The sequence below is a fragment of the Monodon monoceros genome, unplaced genomic scaffold (genome assembly GCF_005190385.1).
Source record: "Monodon monoceros isolate NGI ecotype Baffin Bay Population unplaced genomic scaffold, NGI_Narwhal_1 Super_Scaffold_12, whole genome shotgun sequence".
Taxonomy (NCBI): Eukaryota; Metazoa; Chordata; class Mammalia; order Artiodactyla; family Monodontidae; genus Monodon; species Monodon monoceros.
Genome location: NW_021703768.1, coordinates 2,765,650 through 2,790,560, shown reverse-complemented (window position 1 = coordinate 2,790,560; position 24,911 = coordinate 2,765,650).

The following is a 24,911-nucleotide window of genomic DNA, read 5'->3' as shown; positions in this document are numbered from 1 at the left end:
GGATGCAGCCATGAACTGAAGCTTCATGGACCATTCTAGGTTCTTTCCACTGTAGATTCTTTCCTTCCCTGCACTTGCTTGGAAATCACTTTTTGTCCCATAAACAAACTCCTTCTTGTTTGGAGGAGTCTCTGGGGGTGGCTCTGGGCCATGCTAAAAGCCCTGGAGAGCTAAGGAGGGCCAGCATCCTAAGGGCCAAAACCTCACCCTCCTTTCCTGGAAGGGACTCCCCTGGGAGTTGGCATGGTCTGAGAAGCACAGTCCCCCGTGTGGGCTGCAGAGAAGGGGCCCCTGCTCCCTGCCCTTCTCCACACCAAGTCCAGCTTTCTTCCCAGTTGGTGGTTGGAGTGTGTGTAGCAGGTTTGCAGAGAAAGTCCCCTGTGTAGGAATCAGGAGCCACTCAGAGCAGTGGCCAGGGGCACAGGCCAAGGAAGGGGCTGCGTCCCAGCCCAGCTGGCTGTGTGTGTTTGGCTAGGAGGCCGGCTTTCTCACCTGCAGGGAGGAATAGATGCCCATCTCCTGGGCTATGGTGACAGGGAAGGTGCACGGTGTATGTGAAGTCCTTTAGGGTATAAGCAGTCCATCAATGCTGGCCGTCCTTACTCTTTGACGGTCATGAAGCTGAGACCACAAGGCAGTCCACAGAGGGGAGAGCCGCGGCTCTCCTCCAACTCCATGCCCCTCCTTTGGCAGTTTTGGGAGTGGAGGAAGCGAGGCAAGATTTTGCCTTCAAGGTTAGCGTGGACATATACCCCTTCCTTCGTTCCCCGTGGAAGAACTGAACATGCCTACATTTTTCCAGGAGAGCCCTATTCAATAATGCTAGAAGGGTCACCAAGAAGGTGATCTGGAAAACATGAACCTTATTAACACAGGTGGTTTCTGTATGATGGTTTCTTGGCTGGACAGCTAGCTTGTAGGTGTGGAGGTGCTCATCCTTCCCTTGTACCTGACACGCTTCTCTTCTGGATGGAGTGAGATTCTGCTGAGCTGCTTGCACACACTCATCACCTCCATCTCTCAACTCCTCCAGAAGTTGGTCTCAGACACCTATAGTCTTCTAATGCTCGGTTGTTTGTACCCAAACCTTGTCCCACTCACATCACCTGAGAACCTTCCAGAAAGCTTCCAACCATACCTGGTTCTTGTTTTACATGTAGGGGCATGCCCCTTCCAGAAGCACGGAGAGATACAGGCAGTCGGGGGGAGGGGGTGCAGCTTGCGGGATCCGAGCCGGAGCCTGGAGGGCCAATGGGATGAAGGCTCCTTTCCCCCTGGTGCCCTGAACAGGAAGTCATACCTGCGCCTTCCAGGACCCGCTGTCGTCAAGCATGGCTACAAGATGACCGTGCTCTGTGATGCGGCATGACACAGGCAGGGCGTGGGGGGTGTTCTTCAGCCTGGGGATGGACAGGTCAACTCCACATCCTGTTCTGTTAAGTCCCTGGAGCTTCTGTAACCAAGTGCCCGTAACTGCTTGGCTCCAAACAACAAGAATTTATTCTCTCCCAGTCTGGAGGTCAGAGTCTGAAATCCAGGTGTCCTCAGGGCTGGTTCCTTTGGGGGCTCTGGGGAAAATCTGCTCTGGGCCTCTCCCAGCTTTGCATGGTTCCTAGAGACCTTGGTGGTCCTTGGCTAGTGGCTGCCTCCTTCCTGTGAGTCTCTGTGCTTCTCGCCCCTTCTTAAAAGGATCTTAATCCTAGTCGAGCAGGACATCATCTTCACTTGAGTTCATCTGCGATGGTATTATTTCCAAGGAAGGTCACATCTGAGGCTCCAGGTGGACCTGAATTTTGGGTGGAAACTATTCAACCCACTACAGGTAGTAGACTTTGTAGAGGATAGAATTATTCCACCTGTGTTTTTAGAGGGAAAACCCACCACTCAGAGGAGGGGAATGACACCACTTCTACAGGACATGAATTCTGCCAACAAACAGTGAGCCTGGATGAGGCTAAAACAGCACCCAGCTGACATCTTGATTTAACTCACACGGTGTCTGCTCTCCTCATGCATAGAAACCACCAGGCAATAAATGCATGCTGTTTTAACCCACTAAATGTGTGATAACTGGTTACTCAGCAATAGATAACTAAAACATATCTAAAGCTCTGGGTGTGGCCAGAACCCGAGCGATATCCCAGAGAAACCGAGTTTAAATATTTTGCAAATGAGACACGGTAACTCCAAGTAGCATTCTGTCGTCTGAGGGCTATCTTCAAATCAGCTCCTTTCCAATATTGTTTGCAAGTCTTGTATAATCTACTGAAAATCTCTCGATGACAGAATGAAATAGGGTTTTTTTTGACATTTAATAATCCAAAAGATTCAGCATAATATTGCATTGCATTACGTAATTGTTTTGGTGACTCATGTTAACCTAAATGGTAATCCTAAAAGGATTAATGAGTTCATATGTGTTTCATGTTTTGAGATACCCAGTAAGTAGGAGCAAATATCAATATTATTAAGATGAGAATTACAGGGCGAGTGCGCGTAAGACTTATTACTGCATGTACATATTCGGATACTTTGAACATCTGACTCGCTGGGAGGCATTCCAGTGGTGCCCATCACAATTGCATGATCTGAGTTACCAGCTGGAGAAGAACACCAGGATATGATATGACAAGGCTTCCTAATCGCTCCAGGTGTGTGTGGAGCCCCTGTTGCAGCGCTTGGCATGTTTCACCTGCTCTGCTACTTCACGAGAGCAGTTATGAATGTGTCTATTGAGAGAAAAGTGATCCCTTTGATTTTTGTTTATTGTGTCTTCTACAAGGGACTTTTTCATTTTGGTTATTGGAATGAAATATTAATAGTCCGTCTGTGAGGATGCTTTAAACATGTCTGCTTCCCTAGTTAGCGTTTGACCTGCAGTCACTCACCATTAGCACGGCTGCCCTGATATTCCTGTGGGCGCTCGTGGCAGCTGTGGTCCAGGCAGGGAGGGCCGTACACAGCGCCGTCCTCCACGAGGCTTCGAACGTGTGACTGTCAGAAGAAAACGGACGTGTCTTTTAGTCTGAAGAGGACGGTGGAAACACAAATGCAGTTTACGCACTTCAGTGAAAAACATAAGACAAAATTCCATGTTCCCAATAAGGTGGTGACTGCAAAGGAGCTGGTTCTTTCGAGTAGCGGGGAGTCAGGGCTCATTGACAGTCTGTTGGTGGTGTGAGGATGGTGTGCACTTGTGTTTGAGCATAATGGCGGGGGTGTCATTTAATTCCATAATGCAGTTGAATCAGGTCCCCTTGACTTGCTGCCAGGAATGCTCTCTTTTTCCTTCCATGAGCTCACACGCAGAGGCGGTTAACCTAAGTATTTTATTAAGCAGTTTCTTAGGGGTTTTATCGCACAGAAACATTTCAATGCTCTCAACTTTTAAAAGTTTTCTCTCTCCATCTGGCTTTCAAATACAGCTTCTGTTGAGACTGAAGGGTGGTGCCATACACCCTCCTTCTCTGCGTTTCTGAACAAGCCACGCCCTTCCAGATTTACATGCTGGTAACGTACAACATCTCCATCATCTCTGATGACAGCCGGACACAGTTTCCAAACCAAGCATGACTTCAGGTTCTTCCTGTTTATTAATTAGGCTTCAATTTGTTTTCGGTGCCAATTTCAAACCTGCATTTTTTACCCGCTCTTTTTTCCCTTTCCATCAATCAACTCTTCCCCAGATTTAATTGAAAGCTTATAAAGCCTGCACAGCTCTGTGTGATGTGCTAAGACACACAGGTAAGGGGAGAGAGAACGTCACGTCAAGTTGGGATCTAGGGCACCCCTGTGAGTGAAAAACTTCCTTTGTAAATGGCATATTGATAAGAGGAAAGTCACGTGGCACATCCGAATGCAACTTAAGTCCATTATCAATCATAAGACACCAGGCCTCCACAAACAATGACTTCCCGAGAGGCACTTCCAAAAGTCTGAAATTCTCCCCAACAACAATCAGGAAAGGCGGTGAGTAGAAATCACTCCCATCAAGCTTCAGGGCAAACTCAGAAGACTGATCTTGTCTCTACCTGGTTGATGTAAGCCAATTTATGAAGAAATAATTTCACAACCTCTGCTGCTAAAGACGCCGTAAGCCAACTTGCTGCTGTAGGAGGGAAGCTGTGCTCTGGGAGATGGGTCTGGGCACATCCTGGCTGCCCAAGCTCGGGCCCTGTGCCCTGGAGACCGCTGGGCAATGAGATGAGAGATATGCTGCTTCTTGGGGTTACCCTGAAAACTACCCACGGGCCGTGGGAAGAGCACAGGGGGCCGACTGACCATCACAGTAACGTGTTTTCTTAACTCTTCATCGTGACTTCCTTTTCGTAAATAGTGATACCTACTTTGAAATATTGGTTTGAAGAAAGCACAGACCCCGGTCTGGAATAGAGGCAGTTCCTTCCATCCACTGCAAAGGAAAATTCTATATTCTGTGGATTTTAAAATGAACATGCCAAAAAATAATAATAAATAAAAATAATCCTGCCAACCCCAGAAATTTATTCACATTTGTGAGGAAAATGGAAATAATCCATGCATTAATTGTGATTAAATCTAGAAATTATTCAAAGTAACAAACCTAGTTTGAGACACACAGAGACTTACAAGCTATCTTGTCATGTCACTTGCATTAAAAATAATTTACTTACATAATTAATAAAAAAATCCTGCATAGCAGAACCACTACCCTTACTATTTTTTTAAACTATTCCTCAGCCCCAACACACGTACACACACATACACACACACACACACTTCTGTCCTATGCACACCTGCCTCCTCTGGGGCCTGACCTTCCACCCACCTCCGTCCACTTGGGTACCTTGGGAAACACCTGTGGGTTCCGAGTTTCCCTGAGTCCTGGCACAGATGACTGGTCCTGAGAAGTCACATGACCCGGCTGGACCACGAAGAACCATCACTGGGAATAGGAAACTGGGAGTCAGGGATTCTGGCTCTGTCTGACTGTTCTCTGGAAAGCATGCGTTATGAACTTAGGGGCTGTGGGTGGCACCACTTCCTCCCAGGTGCCCTGGAAATCAAGAAAGACGACTTGCAGGAGAAGAGCGTGAGGCAGACCCTCAGGGGCAGCGGGGGCCAGAGGTGGGGGGAGGTCCTGACTGCATGCCAGCCCCTTGTTCTGAGCTGCCCAAGTTTGCTCTTTATTCTGAATTCTGGAGGACATGCAAGTATCCTTTTATAAATTCTTCTATGGCTTTAAGCCAAATCAAATTAAATTTCTCTCACCTCCATCTACTGGAATCCTCACTAAAACCATATGAGAGAAAAAATTTACCAGAATGTTCATAGTGAATATTTATGCCTAATGGAAGTGAAGTGATTTTTATTTTTTACTTAGTTCCATGGCAAGAGACTTCCTGAAATTTTCATTTGTCTTCTCACAGTTTTAGGGGAAAAAGAAAATCAGAAAAACAAATATTTTTGTAAAGAAAAAAAATAGCAGAGATTTTAAAGCCATGAAATAAATTGGCTATCTGGTTTGTATCTTATAACACTCATTATTTTTATCATAATTATTTTTCCATCAAGTAACCAGACAAAACAATTAGTGTTACACGGCACAGATAACATTTACCTGAGAATATATAACTGAACAATTGTTTAAGCGTATTCTCAAGCTAGAGGAGCATCTTTCCTGAAAACGGGTTGGAGTGAAATGAGACAATTGCTATTAGGAGCAAGAAGCTGGTGCTCTACAACCAGGCGACTTGAAAGAACATTCTAGAAGGTCTTAGACTGGAAGATCCATTCTATAGCCAGAAGCCCTTTCAGTACTTTCAGTGTTTTTGTATAATTTCTAGAGGTTGGTCCAAGGATGAAGCAGATGGGCTAACTCCTTTGGGGAGTTTTCGGAGAGATGACGATCTCCATGCGGGGTGATGGGGGGGATACACATGCCACTGTGGCTCAGAATGCAGCAAGCTACCTTCTCCTCTCAGGTGTGAGTGTGCAGAGAAGTGGATGCTCCCTGATTCAGAGGTAAGAGTGCCATCTACTGAATCCACGACCTCATTTCCGGCAGCCCCACGGCCGATCCTCGGAGACCTCCCATCCAGGAGCTGGGGGAGATGCCGATGGGAGCGCAGAACAAAGACAGCAGGACAGCCTGAGGCTAAGGGGCTTGTCAGCCCAACGACCGTGTTTGCAGAGGGAAGGGAGCGCCCCAAGCGGAGGGCTACTGTTTGCTAGTTCAAAGGATGATTGTAGCGACAGATTTGAGAAGACTGACAGATGCGGAGTCATCGAGAATCATTCAGGAGAGAGACGTGCACGTGTGCAGTGGGTGCCCTCTGTGGGCTTGGCATGTCTGGGAGAGTCTGAGTCCCAGGGCACAGTTCAGATCAAATGAGTAGGTCACAGGGGAGATGGGTGCCCATCCTGGGACCAGGCAGGACCACCATGATGACTGAGGGTCCAGCTCCGTCCAGGATGTGTGTGTGTGCGCATCTGTGGTCTCGGACATTAATAGAGCCCCTTCCCCTTACTTTCTCTGGGTGCAAATCACGGGTGATAATGCACCATCCATTGCCTCGCATCACTATGGTGGAGATTAATTTGCTCTGTTTTAAAGGGCCTTTGAAGATGCTAAGTGTTATTATTATAATTGCTAAGTAAAGTTCCTGAAAGAGCATAAGGGCAGCCTGAAGTCTATTTGTTTCACTTTAATTTATGTTGTCAAACTATCCATTCTCTGGAATTGGGTCAGTCATAGAAAACTTAAGACAGTAATGTCTCAGGCAGAGACTCAGGCACTTTTGTATGGTCGGGTGTTTGGGTTGTTTTCAAGTGTGTGTCCACAACTGGAGGGTTCTGGAGGGGCATGGAGGGGAGAGATTCATCTGTTACAAACCTCCTGGATTTGCTGGGGAGTAAGATTGAGTTAATCTTACTCAGAGTGAGAAAATTGGGTCAAAGTTGGACATATAGCATTTGGGAAAATAGCACCAAATTCCTAGTAGAAAGTGAATGAGGAGCTTTTCCCCTACCCTAGGGTGTGCTTAGAAGAGTTGGGAGGGGAAGCACCCACCTGCTGGGTTAAGATGCTGGTGCAGAGGCTCCCTGAGCTTGTGGTTTGGTTGTTCCCTTCTCTGGTGAACCTCCAGGAGACCAATACTAGCCTCATGTTTCCCACATGGATGGGTTACACTTCAGAGGAGACCTTGGCCTTTGGAGCATGGAGAAACACTGATGAAGGTGGCCATGGTGTCTGCAGCTAGGCTCTATTTTCGAGAGGGGACCCCGGAATTCCTGGGGTCCAGACTGGAATCACCCTGAGACACGGCCATCAAGTGACTCCTGAGAACCTCTAAATTCCAGAGAGACCTCATTCATTCACTCACTTGGCACATAATTGGTGTGTTCAGTAAGTTGCTGGGGACAGTAGAGACCACGTAAAGAGCCCCAGTCCTAGCAGAGCTGACACCCCAGCTCCATGTTTTAGGATCAATAGAAATCAGTTATTGAATCGTAAGTTAAAGTATGATAACTTTCCATAAAGGAGAAAGAGCGGGTATTTTGAAAGCGTTAAACCAGATAACTTGACCTAGTCTGTGCTCGGAAAGTCTTCCTGGAAGAAGACTTAACATTATGGGGAAGGACACGTGGTTCCAGGCAGAGGGCACAGCTGGTGCAAAGGCCCTGAGGTCATGAGGAAAGCAGGTGATCAGGAAATCATGGAACAGCTAGTGTTCCTGCAGAGAGAAGATAAGCTGAGATGGTGCTGGGATGTAGCCAGGAGCTGGAGAGGTCAGAGCCTTGCAGTTCAGGGTGAAGACTGGGTGTTTATCCAACTAGCAGAGAACTCAGGACAAGCTTTTAAGCCAGAGAGTGTCTGGAGGGGGGCAGACACAGCATCAGAGAGAGTAAGGAGCCCATCGCAGTGGCTTGGGTGATTGGAGATATGTGGGAGAATCTGAGAATTTAAAGAGGTAAAGTTCCCATCACTGCTTTGTTACTGGGGTGAACACGGAGTTCATGTTTGGGGAAATAGGGCAAGCAGGTACCGCAGGCCGTCTCCCTGTGCAGGGGACAAGGGGTCCCATGCAGCTACGGGAAGGCTCTTCCTGCACTTCTGCTTCTAAAATCACTTTTCTTCCCGCCCCCAATTACACAATTAATCGAGCGTGAGTCTCCCACGCAGCCTCACTCTTTGCATGCCTGTCTGTTCTGAGGTGTGTTTGTGATTAAAGACAGCTCGTCTTCTTGGTGTCACAGGTGATGCTGTGCCCGACGCTTTTGCCTCTCCCATACATAACTCTGTCCCTTCACCCCACCGCCCAGGATACTGCCTGGGGCTCCATCACCCCTATTTGGCTGCACCTCCTCCCATGTTTACTCTGTAACGTCAACTAGATTCCTCTCACTCTGGTTGCTGGGGCAAAAGATAGAGATTTTTAAAGTTGATGCTGTCAAAGTGCATTCCCAAAAGTCTTCACCCTTTTGCTTTATCACCAAAAGTGTGCAAAAAAGCTCACTTCTCTGCAATCTGGCCAACACTTGTCATTATACATCTTAAAAAATACCAATCTGAAGGGTGTGGGAAAATATAGACATAATCAATTTACTTTTTCCTTATACCTAGTGAAGTTGACCTTCTTTTGTTAGGTTTATGAAATATTTTTATTTCTACTCTTGTGAATTTCTTTGTTAATATCCTTGCTGCCTTTCTGTTGGATCATTTGCCTTTTATGATTGACTTGTACTAATTCTTCATGCACCATGATTATAATTTATTTTGTCTGTTACACGTATTGCAAATATTTTCTTCCAAATGTTTATTTATGATGTGTTTGTTTATTCAGAAGTCTTTAGTTTGTTTTTTTAATCTTAAAATACCAAATATGTAAATCTTTTACTTTATATTTATATTTTGGTTTTATATTTTGCTAAGGAAATCTTTCTTCATTACAAATTATTAAAATAATCCTTTACTTTTTCTTCATTTACAGTCTATATGTATTTGCATATCTTTAAAACATGGAGTTTAACTTAAGTGTGAGGTAAGGAGCTGATGTTACCATTATGTTTATTTTCAAATAGAGGTATTTGTTAAGTAGTCCCTGCTTTTGCTAATGATATGCTAGCTTTTGTTTATATATATTTGTGTTTTCTTTTGTCCATTGATTCACATATTCTCTGACTCAACAAACATTGAAGGACCACAGCCAGCAGCTGTGGCAGCTACTGGGACACAGTGGAAAGCAGGGCAGGCAGAATCGCTGCCCTCATGGAGCTTAAGTTCTGTCCTGAATGACAGAAAATAAGCAGCTCAGCCGTGACTCTCTAAGGTGGGAAGTGACCAGAGCTAAGACCAGACATAAACCCGGGTGGGAGCCTGGGACGATGTGGGTTCTGTCGCAGAAAAGGAAGCGAGCTGCATTTCTGTGGAAGGAAGCGGGAGCACCACCTTGATGCCTGGGGGGACAGGAAGCGGGGGAGGCGTCCAGCTGACTCTGGGGGCAGCAAACCCTCTGCACGGGAGAGTCCCGGGACGCACTGAACCCAACTTGATTTAAGCTACGACACTGCGCGGCAAACGCCCTCGGTCCCCAAATACTCTGGGAGGCTGGCGACCCCCTTGAATGCCTGGGTGCTTTGGGGGAGGTCGGGGAGAACCAGCAGATTTTGATGGGGAGGAGGAAAGGAGCCGTGGGAGCCTGGCTGGAGTGAGGCGGGGGCCCGAAGGACCGCGCACGCGCACTGCAGACGCGGGAAGGACCACTTCTCCGCCCGATGCTCCAGGGCCTCCCGTCTGGCCTCAGACGGCGACGTCCTGTCACGGGGGCAGCGTTCTCACAGCCACTACTTACAGGGCCCTCCCTCGGGGCCGTGCCCAGTGCCTGACACACGTTCTTGTGCTCAACATGATGAATCTGTAGGCGGGGTTGGGGCGGGGTGGGGGGGAGGACAGAGGCTGACAGGTGAAGGGATGACCCGGGGCTTCACTGCAGGGACGGGGCTAGGGTTTGATGGAACGGACAGCAAGTGTGCACGTGAACCCCACGACGCTGACTCCCCTCCTCTGCAACCCTCCGCACCCCCGTCCCAGCCTCTCGGTCCCTTTCTGTCCCTGTCGTCCACCGGGAACACACCTCCACCAGGCATCCCAGAGCTGCACCCTCCAAAGTCGGGCTCCCCAAGGCCCTTTCCTTGCAGATTTCTGTTGGGAATTGTCTTCCATCCCCTTTGTTTCCAGGGTCTGGTGTGTGTTTGATATTAAGTCATATATGGACATATATGACTTAATGCATATGTGTGCCTACATCATACTCACACACATTTATGGCTCAATATTTCCCAACAAGCTGTATACTACTTCTGTTTTCTTCTTTACTCCACTGGTCTGTGGGTTCCTGAGCACAGGGATAAGCTGGCAGCTCACAGAGCACCCAACTCAGGCAAGCTGGATTTTAGGGAGGCTGGGAGGTTGGCTCAGAATTTTTTAAGCGCCCAGAGTATATGTCTCTCCTAGCCAAGCAGGCAGCTCTGTGAGAAGGGAATTAAATGGAGACCTCAGAATCCACATTCTTTTTAAGATTTTATTTGCATGCATGCAACCATTCATCCATCTACCCATCTCCAAGCCGCTGGGAGAGCAGGGATCCCGGTGATCTCAGGGCCTGATGGGGCAGGAGCAATGCACACTGGCCAGGACTGTGGCTCTGCAGTGGCTTACGGTGAACACAGCTGGGGGTCCGGACCTTCTGTGTCAGAGAGGTTGGCCCAGGTGAGGCAACCTAATAGTAAGGCATTTGGAGAGACTTTCAGAACTCTACATGTGAATTTCCACTCCTCGTGCCTTAAAAATCTGAGGATTGTTGACAAGATATGGCGGCTCAAAGTGTGAAACAAAGAGAGTCCTTTCAGTGGGAGCCCTGGGGCCAGGTCACAGAGGGAGAGGCAAAGGGGATATCCCTCCAGGTGGCTCTGGGCTGTGCACGCAGGCATGTGGAGACCACACAGGGACAGAGAAACAAAGAAGATCAGAGTTTGCTGGGATTCCCATCAAAGCCAGAGCCGCTTGAGGAAAGCCAGCTTCCTGTGCGTCAGGAGGCTGAGGCCACCGTCATTTGAATGAGGTTGGGTAATTAGGACCCTGTTTACAGACCAGGCTGGTGGGGCTGCAGTTCTGGCACCACGCTGGCGTGTAGATGACCGTCTTCTCCCTGTGTCCTCACATGGTCTCCCCTCTCTGTGTATGTGTCTGTGTCCTGATCTCCTCTTTTTGTAAGGACAGCACTCAGGTGGATCAGGTCCTGCTCCCATGAGCCAATTTTAACTGAATCGCTGCCCTACAGACCCCCCATCTTCAAATACCATCACTTTCTAAGGTACCGGAAGTAGGAATTCCAGGGGACAACTCAGCCCACAGCAGAAGGGCAGGTGGCATTGCAGGGAAAGCAGCAAACTGACGTGAGATAGCTATAATTTTATTATCCCATTAGTAGCAGAATATGGCAGAGATTCTAAGTTATTCCTCCAGGTAAAGGACCTAAATAAGAAAAAGAGACAATTTTTTGCATCACCAAACTCTCATTACTTTTTCTTTGATGTTTTATTGCTAAACTCTTTTTTTGCACGGTGGTATTCTGAGTTAAGAAGAGTGAACAGTATAAATTGCAGCCAAGAATACCTCCAAGCTGCTATAAATATGTTGGCTGATATTTTCCTTTCCAAATTATTTTGGTGGTAACTGATGTGTGCATTTTACAGTTCACTGCATCTTCAACCAAATGAAGGCTCACAAGGAAATGCGGTGCTGAGATATTTGAAATGGTCAGACCTTCATCCCTGGTAAATTATTAGGCTCATCTCAAACTCTCCAGAAGCAAATGTGTACTTCAACTCTCTACCTCTGATTCAGTGGCTCAGTAGCCTGTAAAAATATGCAAATCAGTTACGAGCCAAATAATTTGGTAAGAATTATTAACTCATAAAATATCTTTTCCCCTGGAATCTACCGACTATCTGGAATAACATCACACAGAAGCAAAATAAATGGTTAGTGCTGCAGAAAGAGATAAAAGTCATTGAGCCACATGCATAAAAGTCTACTGCAAAGCGTCCACAGTACTGGAGATTAGTAGATGAAATGCGGATGTCGGGGAGACCACGCATTCGTACGTAAGGACTCTCCTCACCTGCTTGGGTTCTTAGCTGCCACCCGTCTATTATTTGGAAGGGGAGTTGATGAGTGGAATTAACTCGTCTCTTGGAACTCATAGCCAGAAAGCTTGCAGACAAAAATGTGTATTTTACCGTTGAAGGGTTACCTCATTTTGGGGAAAGCAATTTTGAACAATCTGGAAATCTCTGAGTCTCATTTTCTCCTGAAATGTCAAGGGGAGCGTGCAGCTGGGATTTTAGGGACAGCTGACTGCACAGAATGGGCCTGGGGCTCCCGGGGAGGAGGTGGGCCTTTCTCCCAGGGTCGGGTGGGCTGATTCCTCAGCCCAAGTTCAGCTGGGTTCTGTGAGGTGGGCACCTTCCCCTGGAAAGGGCAGGAACAGCTGCAGCGATGCCAGCTCAGGGGTCCTGCCTGGCTTTGCTCTGGCAGAGATCCTGCTGGGCGGGACCTGTACCAAGAAACTGACTTCACTTCTCTCAAAGGAAACAAAAAAGTGGCTTTAGGGGCACTTTGGGGCATTATGATTCAACAGGCAGCATATCATGTTTTCAACATACGACATTCGTTATTATCAAGTATTCTGATTGTTCACTGAATCTTTCCCTAAAGCATCATTTCTTAAAGGGAAAAAAGACTTTGGGGTTCACGTCACCACAATATTTTGGTCCCATTGGTTGCTTCCAGCACGTTTTCCCTGGAATCACCACAGCAATCTTGTGGGTCTCTGTCCCTGGTAGCGCCTCTCTAATTCCTTCTCCAGGTGGCTGCAAGGATGACGCTGGTCAATCATGTTTGTTGAGGTCTGGTGTATGTACAATGAAATTCACACTCCCCAAGGGCACCTCTTGATGAGTTTTGACAAATGTACGTGACCCTAGGACCGTCATCACTGGGAAGACCAGCAGCGTTTCCTCCAGCCCCAAGCTCACCTCATGCCCCTCTCCAGTCGGTCATTCCCTTGCCCTGGGAACCCGTGACCTATTTCTGTCACTCTATGTTTGCCCATTCTAGAATCTTACATGCAGCCTGCCATCTTCTTGTGTCTGGGTTCTTTCACACAATGAGCGTATTGCTTCTGAGCTTCACCACGTGGTAGCATGTGTCACTGGTTTATTCCTCTGGATTACTGAGCTGCAGTCCATTGTGTGGCTTTATGACTCTTTGTTTTCTCATTCACCAGAGGAGGGACAGTTGGGTTCTTCCAGTCTTTAGCTACTAAGAATGAAGCTGCTGCCAGTATCCATGTTCAGGGCTTTGTGTTTCCCTGTTTGATTTCCCTTAGGTAACGACTCAGGACTGGGGTTCCTGACTCACAAGGTCAGTGTGTGTGTAACTTTGTAAGAAACTGGCAGTCTGGTTTACAAAGTGGCAGCACCATGTTGCATTCCCGCCAGCAGTGGATGAAAGTTCCACCGGCTCCACATTCTCACCAACATTTGGTGTTAATAGACTTCTTAATTTTTTGACATTCAAAAAGTGATTTTAGTTTCATTTCTCTGAAGACTAATGAGGTTGGGCCTTTTTTTTTTTTGCTTATTAACCATATATATCTCTTTTGTTTAGTGTTTCTTATATTTTCTCACTTTGTTTTTATTGGGTTCTCTTATTATCGAGTTGTAAGTGTTCTTTATTTTCCAGGGAGCAAGATTTTTTAAAAATAAGATAAATGTTTTGTAAATATTTTCTACCAATCTGATGGTTTGTTTTTTTCATTTTTCCTAAAAATATCTTTGGAAAAACCAAGTTTTAAAATTTCAGTGGCTTTTAAGCTCATAACATCCACTGACATTTATTATTCATTCAACAACTACTTACTTAAAGCCATGGTGCCAAGCACTGTTACAGATCCTGGAGATGTGACAGTAAACAAAATGGGTCAAATCCTTGCCCCTATGGGGCTCATACTTTGTGGGGGAAGAGACATAGTGAACCAGTCATTTGAATAATGTCAGATCGTGATAATCAGGGTGAAGGAAACTTACGTATTTATTTATTTTCATTGAAATATAGTTGTTGTACAGTATTATGTTAGTTTCAGGTGTACTACATGGTGATTTGACATTTGCATACATTATGAAGTGATCACCACTGTAAGTCTAGTAACCATCTATCCCCATACAGAGTTATTACAATATTATTGACCCTATTTCTTATGCTGTATATTACATCCCCAGGGATTATTTATTGCATAGCTTAATCACCTTCAGAGTGAAAGAAATTTAAAAATAAAAGCAGGGAATTGGAAGAGAGGTGGGAGGGGGTGCTGGGTGATGAACACTAACTAAGGTGACCCCGGTGGCCTACCTGGGAAGGTGCTTCTTAGCTGAGCCTTGAACGTTGAGGAGGAGGCCCCGGGGATAAGGGGTCTTTGGCAGGGGGGACAGCCAGGCGAAAGGTCTCGGGTGGGAAGAGACATTGGTGTCATGCCACGCGGGGACTGGAGTCACGAGCGGCAGGAGGTGAGGTTGGAGGGATGGGCAGCATTGGGTCCCACTGCTGCTTCTTTCCTTGTGTCCAGGGAAGCTTCCAGAGGCAGGAGTGGTCCCATTTGCTGCAGTAGTTCATTTGGTAGATGGCTTCTCCTTTCCTACACACATGACCCACTCATATGTACGTAAAGACATTTTTCTTCTTTAGAAAGAAGAAATGTATCTGCTTTGTTTTCTCTTTCTATCCCTAGTGTGCTGAGAGTTTTTGTCATCAGTGGGTTTCAGATTTTGTCAGATTTTTCTCTGTGTTGATATGATCGTACGATTTCTTTTCATTATTTTAGCTTAATATGGTTAAATACATTGATTAATTTTCAGCATTGAACCAATTTTGCCTTCCTGGGGTGTATCCCACTTGGTCATGATATGTTACGTTTTTCATACATTGCTGGATTTGATTCACCAAGGAATTATTTTATCGAAGTATAGCTGATTTACAAAATTATATTAGTTTCAGGTGTAGAGCATAGGGATTCAGTATTTCTACAGATTACATTCCATTAAGAGTTGTTATAAGATAATGGCTGTAATTCCCTGTGCTGTACAGTATATCTTTCTTGCTTACCTGTTTTATACATAGTGGTTTGTTATCTCATAATCCCATATCCTTACTTGTCCCTCCCCATTTCTCTCTCTCCTCTGATAATCACTAGTTTGCTTTCTATGTCTGTGAGTCTGTTTCTGTTTTGCAGAAACAGAAACATTTGTTTTTTTATTATTTTTTAGAGTCCACCTATAAGTGATATCATACAGTATTTGTCTTTCTCTGACTTCTTATACTAAGCATAATATTCTCTAGGTCCATCCACATTGCTGCAATTGGCAGGACTTCATTCTCTTTATGGCTGAGTAGTATTTCATGTATATGCATACACTACATCTTCTTTATCCATTTGTCTCTTGATGTCTCCATTAGCTTGCTTCCATGTCTTGGCTATTATAAATAACGCTGTTAAACATTGGGGTACATGTATCTTTTCCTATTAGTGTTTTCATTTTTTTCTGAATATCTGCCCAGTAGCGGAATTGCTGGATCATACAGTAGCTCTGTTTTTAGTTCTTTGAGGCACCTCCATACTATTCTCCATAGTGGCTGCACCAGTTTACATTCCCATCAATATAGGAGGGAGGGTTCTCTTTTCTCCACACCCTCTCCAGCATCTGTTATCTGTAGACTTTTTCATGATGGCCATTCTGACCAGTGTGAGCTAGTATCTCATTGTAGTTTTGATTTGCATTTTTCTCTAATGATTAACGATGTCGAGTATCTTCTCCTGTGCCTGTTGACCATCTGTGTGTCTTCTTTGGAAACATATCTATTCAGGGCTTCTGCCCATTTTTGATTGCTTTATTTTTAAATTTTGAATTGTATGAGCTGTTTGTATGACTATATTTACAGTCTGTAGTTTTCTTGTAAAGTGTCTCCCTACTTTTGTTATCAGGATATTGTTGGTCTCGCAGATTAAGATGTTAAGTGTTCATTCCTTTCCCATTTTTGGTAGAGTTTCTGTGCAGTCAGTGTTACCTGAGGCTCCTCTGTGAGAAGGCTTTAAGCTGTGAATCCAATGTCCTTAAAAGGCTCAGGCTCTGCATGTCATCGTCCTTCTTCAGTGGGATTTGCTGGGTTGTGTCCTTCCAGGACTTGGCCTATTTCAGCAGTGCTGTTGAATTTATTGCCATGTCAGTAATTCCTGTTAACGTCTTCAGACTGTGCAGTGATGTCCCCTCTCTTTCCTGGCTCCGGGACAGGGACACCAACAAAGAATGGAGACCAAATGAACTGAGGTCAGCTGTCTGTCGTGTCCTCACTTCCTTCTGCAAACGCCTCGGCCACCAGGACAGAAGCACCAGGGTGACCTCTTCATACGGGAGGAAATTACACCTCCCTGTATCCTCTTCAATGTCCTTTGCTCAGTGTCAGGGTCCTAGGTTCTTGTGTTTTCATGGCACTGCTCATTCTAGGACATTCGAAGTTAGGGGAATGCCAGTCCTAACACTGAGACTGCTCCAAGGGTTCAAATAAATAAACAAAGAAACATCATTGGACATGTCTCAATGTTAAAAGCAAAACAGAAACTGCTCCCTGCATGGCTTTCTTAGCATCTCTGCAAAATGATTATAAGATTAAAATGTATTTCTCTTATAAAATAGGAAATACATGGGATTGTTGGGCTAATATCTAATTTTTTTCATCTTTGTCATTGGTGGAGAAAGTCATAATTATCAAGAGTCTGAACAGCAGATATATCCTTATAAGCTTGCATTAATGGACAGTAATAATAACCGCATAAGGAAAATGGTTCCTTGTCGAATCCTTCCAACCCTGAGTGCTGTGCTAATTGTTTCATGTGTGTTATCTCTTTATAGACTCAGAACAACAATGAAGTGGGTATAACTTTTATTACCTCGAACAAACAAAACAAAACAATACACAGGCACTTAGAGAGATTGGTGCAGATGTCATAGTGCATCTTTGGAGAATTGTAGTGTGAGCCGGCCAGTATTGCCTGAGTCCAAAGGCCGGTACCCACCACTGTGTACAGTGCCCTGCTGCAGTAGTTGGGAAGGTCACTTACCATCATAACTATTTAATTATATGTGCCTGTTTTGAAGATGCTTGAAACATCTGCCTTGTGTTTCTAAGAGGGTTAGGAGGCAGGTGGGGTGGGTGAGAGGAGAATTGTCAGGAAGTGGTTCCGAGAGGTGTGATGCTTGTTGACGAGGTCGGGTTATTCCTTCCCGAGCGCCACTCCCTCTTAGGTCACTCCTTTCAAGACCGGGCCCTGCCTGGAGGTGATTTGGGATTAGACACAGCACACCATTTTGATGGAGGGGTTTTAACGGCTCTGGGAACGAAGAGCCTCACGTTCGTCTTGGTACTGTGCTGTTCCTTCGTCTGTTTTGCTTTCTAGAATAAAGCACCAGTGATGGGGAGTAAATTTAAATGTTTTGGCTTCCTGCGATGCCTTAGTTTCTCATGCAGGGCTCTTGACAGCGGGGGTCTGGACTGGCTCATGGGCTGATACAGCGTCTCCAATGGCTTTGGATTGTGTTGTGTGCCAGAGAGTGAGAAAGTGAAAAAAACCCTAAACAGAAAAAAACAATTAGCACCACCAGCAACAACCACAAACCCCCAAAGATTTGTGTATGACCGATGGTCCTGCTGGATGGCGTTGCCTTCAGGTTTCGGTTCGGGGACGGGCGTGGAGCCATGTGCCCTGCTGAAGAGCTGGGGCCTGTCCTGTGGACTGGGGTCCTCTTAGGGAGGAGAGATGACGAAGTCCCGGCCTCCCTGGAAAGGTCATTGGTGCCCACTCATGGCTATCACGGTGGCAAATGTGGATGGCGGAGCATCACTGACAAGAGTCAGGGGCGGTTTGCACCTTCGTGTGAATCATGAGCCTGTCGGCTCTCCCCTCTCTCACATCTAGCAACTTTATATTAGTCCTAAAGCAGCCTCGAGCTTTATGAAACCTGCAGTTCCAGGCCTGCTCATGGCTCAGTTGTCTGTGGGCTGATGGGCTGCTGGTCGGTTGCTCCACCTTCTCTCCCTCCTTACCTCCATCCCCAGCCCGGTCCAGCCCAGACACGGGTGACCAGCAAAGGCCCCCGATCCTCGTCCCGGCCACCACGTCTGCTGAAGGTGGTGGAGTGGGGGCTTGAGAAAGGCCTTGAGCCGAGTCAAGGCTGCAGGTGGCCTCAACCCTCCACTGCGTGTGTGTCGGAGGCAACACAGCCAGCCGGGGCTCCCCTCTGTTTGCAGTCGAGGCGTCCTGGCTGGGAGTGACCCTAGGGTTGAGCCCACAGCATCCACTGTCACTTCCCCCTGCTCTCTCACCCCAGCACATAATTGCTCATGATAAACATTTGCTGAACTGAAGTGAATCCTCTGCAGACAGAATTGCTTGAGCGTAATTAGACAGTTTTTGATGACTGGAGGTCACCACGATGGACCAACAATTATAACATTTGGTTAGAGGGAAGAGATGCCCACAGAGATTACAACCTGCACTCCGAGCTTCCTAGCATCTTCTGGAAATGGTGATGAAGATCCCAGAACACCAACCAGCAGACGCCTGGCAGCATCAGAGCCCCCACCTCAGCCTGAGCCTTGTAGGCTCCACTGTGCTCCACCCAAGATGCAGACTTGGGTCAAATACCGTCAAACAGAGCTGGGCCTGGGGCTGTCTGTGCCTGGTCCCCACCCAGAGCTTCCCCTGCGGTCTGCCCTCCAGGCCCCTGCCCACTGGTCACAGCGCACAGATGCTGGCAGGAGACAGGGGCGGGTGGAGACGCAGGACATGTCTCTTCCTCCTCTCTGCTGACACCCCCATCATTGGAGGTTCCACAAGCTGCAGGCGGCCCCCTTGTGAGGTCTTGGTTCCAGATTACATTGGCCCAGCGGGACTAGACTCTGAAGACACCCCCCCACCGGGTCCCCCTCCCTGGCTGCCGACACTGAATTGTGGTACTAAGTCCCTCCAGTGCTTCGTAACCACCCTTGCCCTCGCCAGCAGGCTTGGGCTCTGCCCCCTTGACCAGGCTGAGACGGATACAAAACTTCTGGACAATGCTGGAACTTACTTAGAGTCTATAATTTGGATCCATATGATTAAATATTTATGGGGAGAATAGTGAAAGCCAGGGGAAAGGGAAGGTCAGTCCCTGTCAACTGCGTTGAACTGCTGTTTGTTTTCCGTTCTCTCCATAATCGGCAGATTCATCTACTTGCAAGGGGACCTAAAATCCACTTATTTCACAAGGAACAGAGCTCAGTGGGGCTTGTGCTGAAGGTACAGATGTTTGCGGTGCTGTCCTCAACGGCAGTGTGGGGACCTGTGCGGATGGGCAGAGTGCTGGCACCCGCAGGGTGCGTCAGGTGCGTTTGCTTAAAAGGAAGGAGGTTCAGGCCCAGTTAGGCTCCTCTGAGCTCATGGACAGAGGCCCCCAGCCCCCCTCCCTGCACGGCACCCTTCGGCTGTGCTCAGACCCAAGCAGATGCCAGAACGTGAGGGGGACTGTTGGCATGACTGAAATTTGGACACTCACATTTTGACACTAGAAATAAAGTAAAGAGTCACCCAGAAGCTTTAATTGGAGTCTTGATAATTAGGAAGTATGCACACAATGGCATCCTCTTCCCTGGAATCCCAATGTTTATTATACACCAAGGTGGCTGTTTTGATTGTTTAGGCAGATGAAGAAATAAAATAAACATCTCCATGGCGTATTTATTTAATTTTAAAAATCCCTTATTTGCCTTATCAGTGAAAATAGTTAATGAAAAAAACAAACAAAACAATGAAACATATAGGAGAATGCTCTAATCCTTCAGGGAACTCTTTCCCACTTTAGAAGTCCCGTGTGCACTGTGCGTGGTAACACGGAAGGCCATGCTGGTGCGTGGGAACCGGCTGGGGCTTCATGTGGTCCCAGTGAGTCAACAGTGGAAAGGCAGGGGGTGATGTGGATGCCCGGCAGTGATGCCATTTCCTGTAAGAGGCTGACCATGGGTGTGACCGTAGGAATGCCGATTGGATTCCAGCTGCCCGAGTGGACATGTTCGCACTAAAACAGACTCTCGTGTTTTTAACCCCTATGGAGCTCAACATGTTTAGGCATGCATTCATGGAACAAGGAAATGCACGAGACAAAGCCTTCGGTCTATTCAGAGAACCACCTGCCTCCGCGTGAAGAGTCGACCGTACTCCATGTGCACGGCAAGCTCCACGTGCCACATCTCCACGTTTTCCCGTCTTCTGTGGTCCTTTCCCCCTCCCTCCCCCTCAGGGGACCACAGTCCCCACCAGGGCAGCCTCCATTAGGAGCAAAAAGCAAATGTTGTCTTCCTTCTCTTGTGTGAGTTTTCAGTTCTGCTTTCGGGCTCTCGTTCTCATCTTAACACAGAGGAACCTTTAACAGTGAGCCCATGCCACACTCACATCTCCCCACCTTGACTCTTCCTCATGCTTTTAGGAGTCTTGGCGCTCTGGATCCCGAAGTGCTCAGGCTGCTCTGAAGCTTAAGGCTGTTCTAGATGACCCTCGTCTCTGCGTGGCGAGGAGCTGCCAAGGAGGTGGAGGTGCTGGCCATTGTCCAAGGCGTTGGAGCTGAGCTGACTGTGGGTCCGAGAGCCTCAGGCATGGCTGCCTTTATGCGAGCTGAGACTTCGATCTTCACTTGGTTAAAGTTCCCGGACGCAGCACAGGAGCAGAAGCACGCCTGACCTTTGCTTTCGCAGACAACTGCAAAGCAAAAGCAACGTTTTAATTGACTTAGCCTTCCAGGGCAGCATTAAAGCTGGTCAACCTTTCTTAATCAGAGAGCTCTCATCTTGCCCGAGCACGGGGCCCTATGTGACTTCCTTCTTCTGCAGAAACGTCGTCCCATTCTCAAATATGTATAACAGTTTGCTGCTTACACTCTGTGCTTCTACAAGCGAGGGGATTGGGACAGATGCCCTTCTAAAGGACACAGAGTCGAACGACGCGGACTGGTGGTGTGGGAAGGGGGCCAGGGGTGCATCAGTCAGGGCTCCAGAGAAGCAGAGCCAACAGGAGATAGATAGACACAGATAGATGATGGATAGATAGATATATGATGGAGGATAGATGGATGAATAGACAGACAGATAGATGATAGACAGATAATAGAGAGATAAATGATAGATAATGGATAGAAACATAGACAGACAGATTTACTACCAGGAATTGGCTTCTGTGATTATGAAGGCTGAGAAGTCCCAAGATCTTCCATCTTCAAACTGGAGCCCCAGGAGAGCTAGTGGGGTAAGTTCCAGTCCAGTCTGAAGGCCTGAGAACCAGGGGAACTGATCGAGTAAGTCCCAGCCTGAAGGAAGGAGAAATCTGATGTCCCAGCCGAGCAGCCAGGCAGAGAGCAAGGCTCTGCCCTTTCTCTGCCTTAGTTCTGTTCAGACCCTCCAAGCACTGGATGAGGTCCATCCACACTGGGGAGAACTATCTCCCTTATTCAGCCCACCGATTCAAATGCTAATCACACCCAGAAACCCCTCACAGACACACCCAGAGTAATGTTTGACCCAATATCCGGGACACCCGTGACCTCTCAAATTGACAGGTATCATTGGTCATCACGAGTGGACGGGTGCTGGTGGGTGTGCCTGGCCCTCCTTCTCCCTGGTTGGGAGAAGAGTGATGTGATCCTTGCAGAGCTCCAGAAAATGGGGCATGATCCCTCTGGCGTGAGGCCACGAACATGGTCTTCTCTGATGGAGGAATAAGGGCAAGAAGAGACTGAATCTTCTTGGTCCTTGGTGAGAATAGAAGTGGCCCCATCCTAGGAGGACAGGGTGATGGAGGGGAAAGGTGACATCACCATCCTGAAAACATCCTGAGCTGGTTTGTACATTCTCAGATAGAGAACATCATTCTACTGAACACAGCCCACTACGGCCTCACTTAATAAAATGCAAACTGGCTTTTGAATAAAGAGTAACTGACCCCACAGTTTCATGAGGAATTTTGCTAGCCCGAGTTGACTTACTGTCTGCATTGAATTCAATTCTAAGTTGATCCATTTCAGCACATTTTCATGGAATGTCTACCCTTTGGTAGGGTTTGCTGGAGAATATAAAGTTGAAAGAACCTGCTTCCCAGCTTCTGGGAGGCTTCCTGAAAAGAGGAGAGAGCTACAAATTAGGCACAATGCTCAACACCAACCATAACCTGTATTTCATGATCTTCTAAAGAACTTTTTATAGTCAAACCTTTCCCCTGCTTCAGTTAACTTGAAATTTTGTTGATTCGATCTTGGGTTTTAGCTGAGTTGCCTCCCAGGGGACAGGGGACAGCACAGCCCATTAGAGACTGTAATGAGTTTGGTGTGGAATGACAGTCTTTGAGATGCTCTAACATTTCAGATTCCAGCCCTAAGTAAGGTTTGCTCCCTTCCTGGAGAGGTGACATGAATAAACGTTTTAAACTAGGAAGGCATCTCAGTCCATTATTTCAGTAACAGTGTCTGGGGGCCTACGTCACCACAGGTGACACACACAGGGTGGTTCAGGGAGCCTGCAATAGCTGCTCATCACCAGGTACGGCCTGAGTCCAGCCCAGCCCTGGACCCATTTTTTCCCGTGAGACTTGCCGGACCATGTGTCGGCCTCTGGACACAATGACCGCATCTCCTGTTTGCCCTGAGATGGTGTTTCACACGTTTTAGATTTCGGAGCTTAAATTAGCATGTCTGATAAGAGAGACGCATCTGCTCTTGTCAGAGGGGCAGCGGGTGCTGCCCGCTGCAGCCAGGACCGTGACCTCCGCGAGGTAAGGCGAGTCGTTGCTGGAAATTATTTATCACCCGAGTGAGTCATTCCGTTTCAGCAGCCGAACCTCGCGCATCTCATTGACACAGCAATAATGTCCTGTGAACTTCTGATCCAATTAATTATTAATGAGAGCTTTGATGAGCAGAGAAAGGGCCTATTAGGTTAGCTGGTTGTCTTTCTATCACGGTAGCAGGGGGTCAACATTCTGCAAAGGGAAAAAATAAAAGTACTGGTGTTGATCCACTCTTTTAAATGAGCCACATCATCTTTGATGTTAAGTAAAGTTAAATAAAATGTTTGGCCACCCCTGAAAACTCACATGTAAACACACAGACATGCTGTATTTTCTAAAATGTGTGCTTATGGATGCTTTTTAAAAAATCATAATAATTCTTGTGATTTTTATGGTGTTTGCCCTGTGTGAATGTAGTTTAGAATTTTACTGGCCCAGGATAAACTGCAGAAGAAATCATAGTTTTATCTCATGTGATTGGTTCCCTTATTTTTTTTTCAAAATGAAACTGAATTTGTATTTTTCTGATTATAAAAGTAATGTGTGCTCATTGCAACAGATCAAGAAAATCAAGGAGCATATTTTTAAAAAGTGGGTACCACCCATAATTCTGACCCTCAGAGGTAATAATTGTTCAGTGTTGGAGTCAAACGCAGTTTGTGCCCTGGGCACCTCTGGGGGCGCTCTTCCTGCCTTGATCTACATGCGTGGCTCTAGAGTTGGGCTGTGCACAGCCCACACTGGACGTTTTTGTATACATGCTTATGTGAATATGTGTTTCTGTGTAATTCTGAAAATGTGTTTATGTTGTTTGAATCCATTGTTTTCAGTATAGTAAATATTTAATTTGTCTTCCCCAAAGAGACACTTTGGTCATGCTCTGAATCCTTGACAAAGAATATAAAGTCTTGAAGCTCCTAAGCTACTGTCTTTAACTGGTACCTAGAAATGGCTTCTGTAACAGTTGAATATGTTTGTGGTGTTGTAGAGGACTAGACCCACACAACACAGGACTGTCTTTCTGCTCTGCCTGAAAAAGATGAGCAGGCAAAAGGCAGGGGTACTGGATCCTCACAAGGATCACTCTTGACTCAGGATGTCACTTGTTATGTGACATGATTGCAGCATACCCGGAGAAGCTTCTGCTGATATTTCACCCTTGGAGCTTTGCATATGCGATGCTAGTATATTTTTGAGGGTTAAGGCATCAAGCTGTCAATCAATCCAGCTCTACAGCTTGCTGCATTCCGGCTGCATGACTTATTAAGTGTGCGACCTTCTCCAGGGAGCTCAGCTCCTTGGAGACTTATGACTGTTCTCCAAGGAAAAGTTGGGTGATCAGAGGTAAGCCTCACAACCAACCAGTTCTGCGGGACTGGAACCCAGAAAACACTTCAGCAAACAATAGCCATCAGTGATGTTCTTATTTATAATGCTATTCCAGTCACAGAAATCAGTATCCACAAGCGTGTGTGGTTTAGTTTAATCAAGTGGTAGACAGGATAGATGCACGCCTCATATAGACAGTAGTACGGAGGGTGAAGAGTTAGTGCAGGGAAGCTGCTAGGTGTGGGCCACCTGACTGGATATTGGTCTATAGAGAGCCACCAGCCATTGGCAGCCCACAGGTGATGGTGGTTAATCATGCTCTTATACTAGGTCAGGCTTGTCCTCAGCATCGTGGTGATATATTTTGCATATTTAAACCATGTGATTTTATCCTGGATTAACCCTGACAAAGCCAGGCCAGGATGGCCCAGCTCAGAGCCTTCTTCCACCATGGAGAGAAGAGGTCCTGTATGTTTCCAGAACTCAACCCAGGAAGAAAGGACATTGAAGTAGTGGAAATATTTCCAGAGAAGAAGTGGAATGGGGTTATCTGGAAGAATATGTGAAGGAGAGTGTTGAGGGGAGAGATGCAAAGACATTCAGATCAGGACAGGTAGCCCA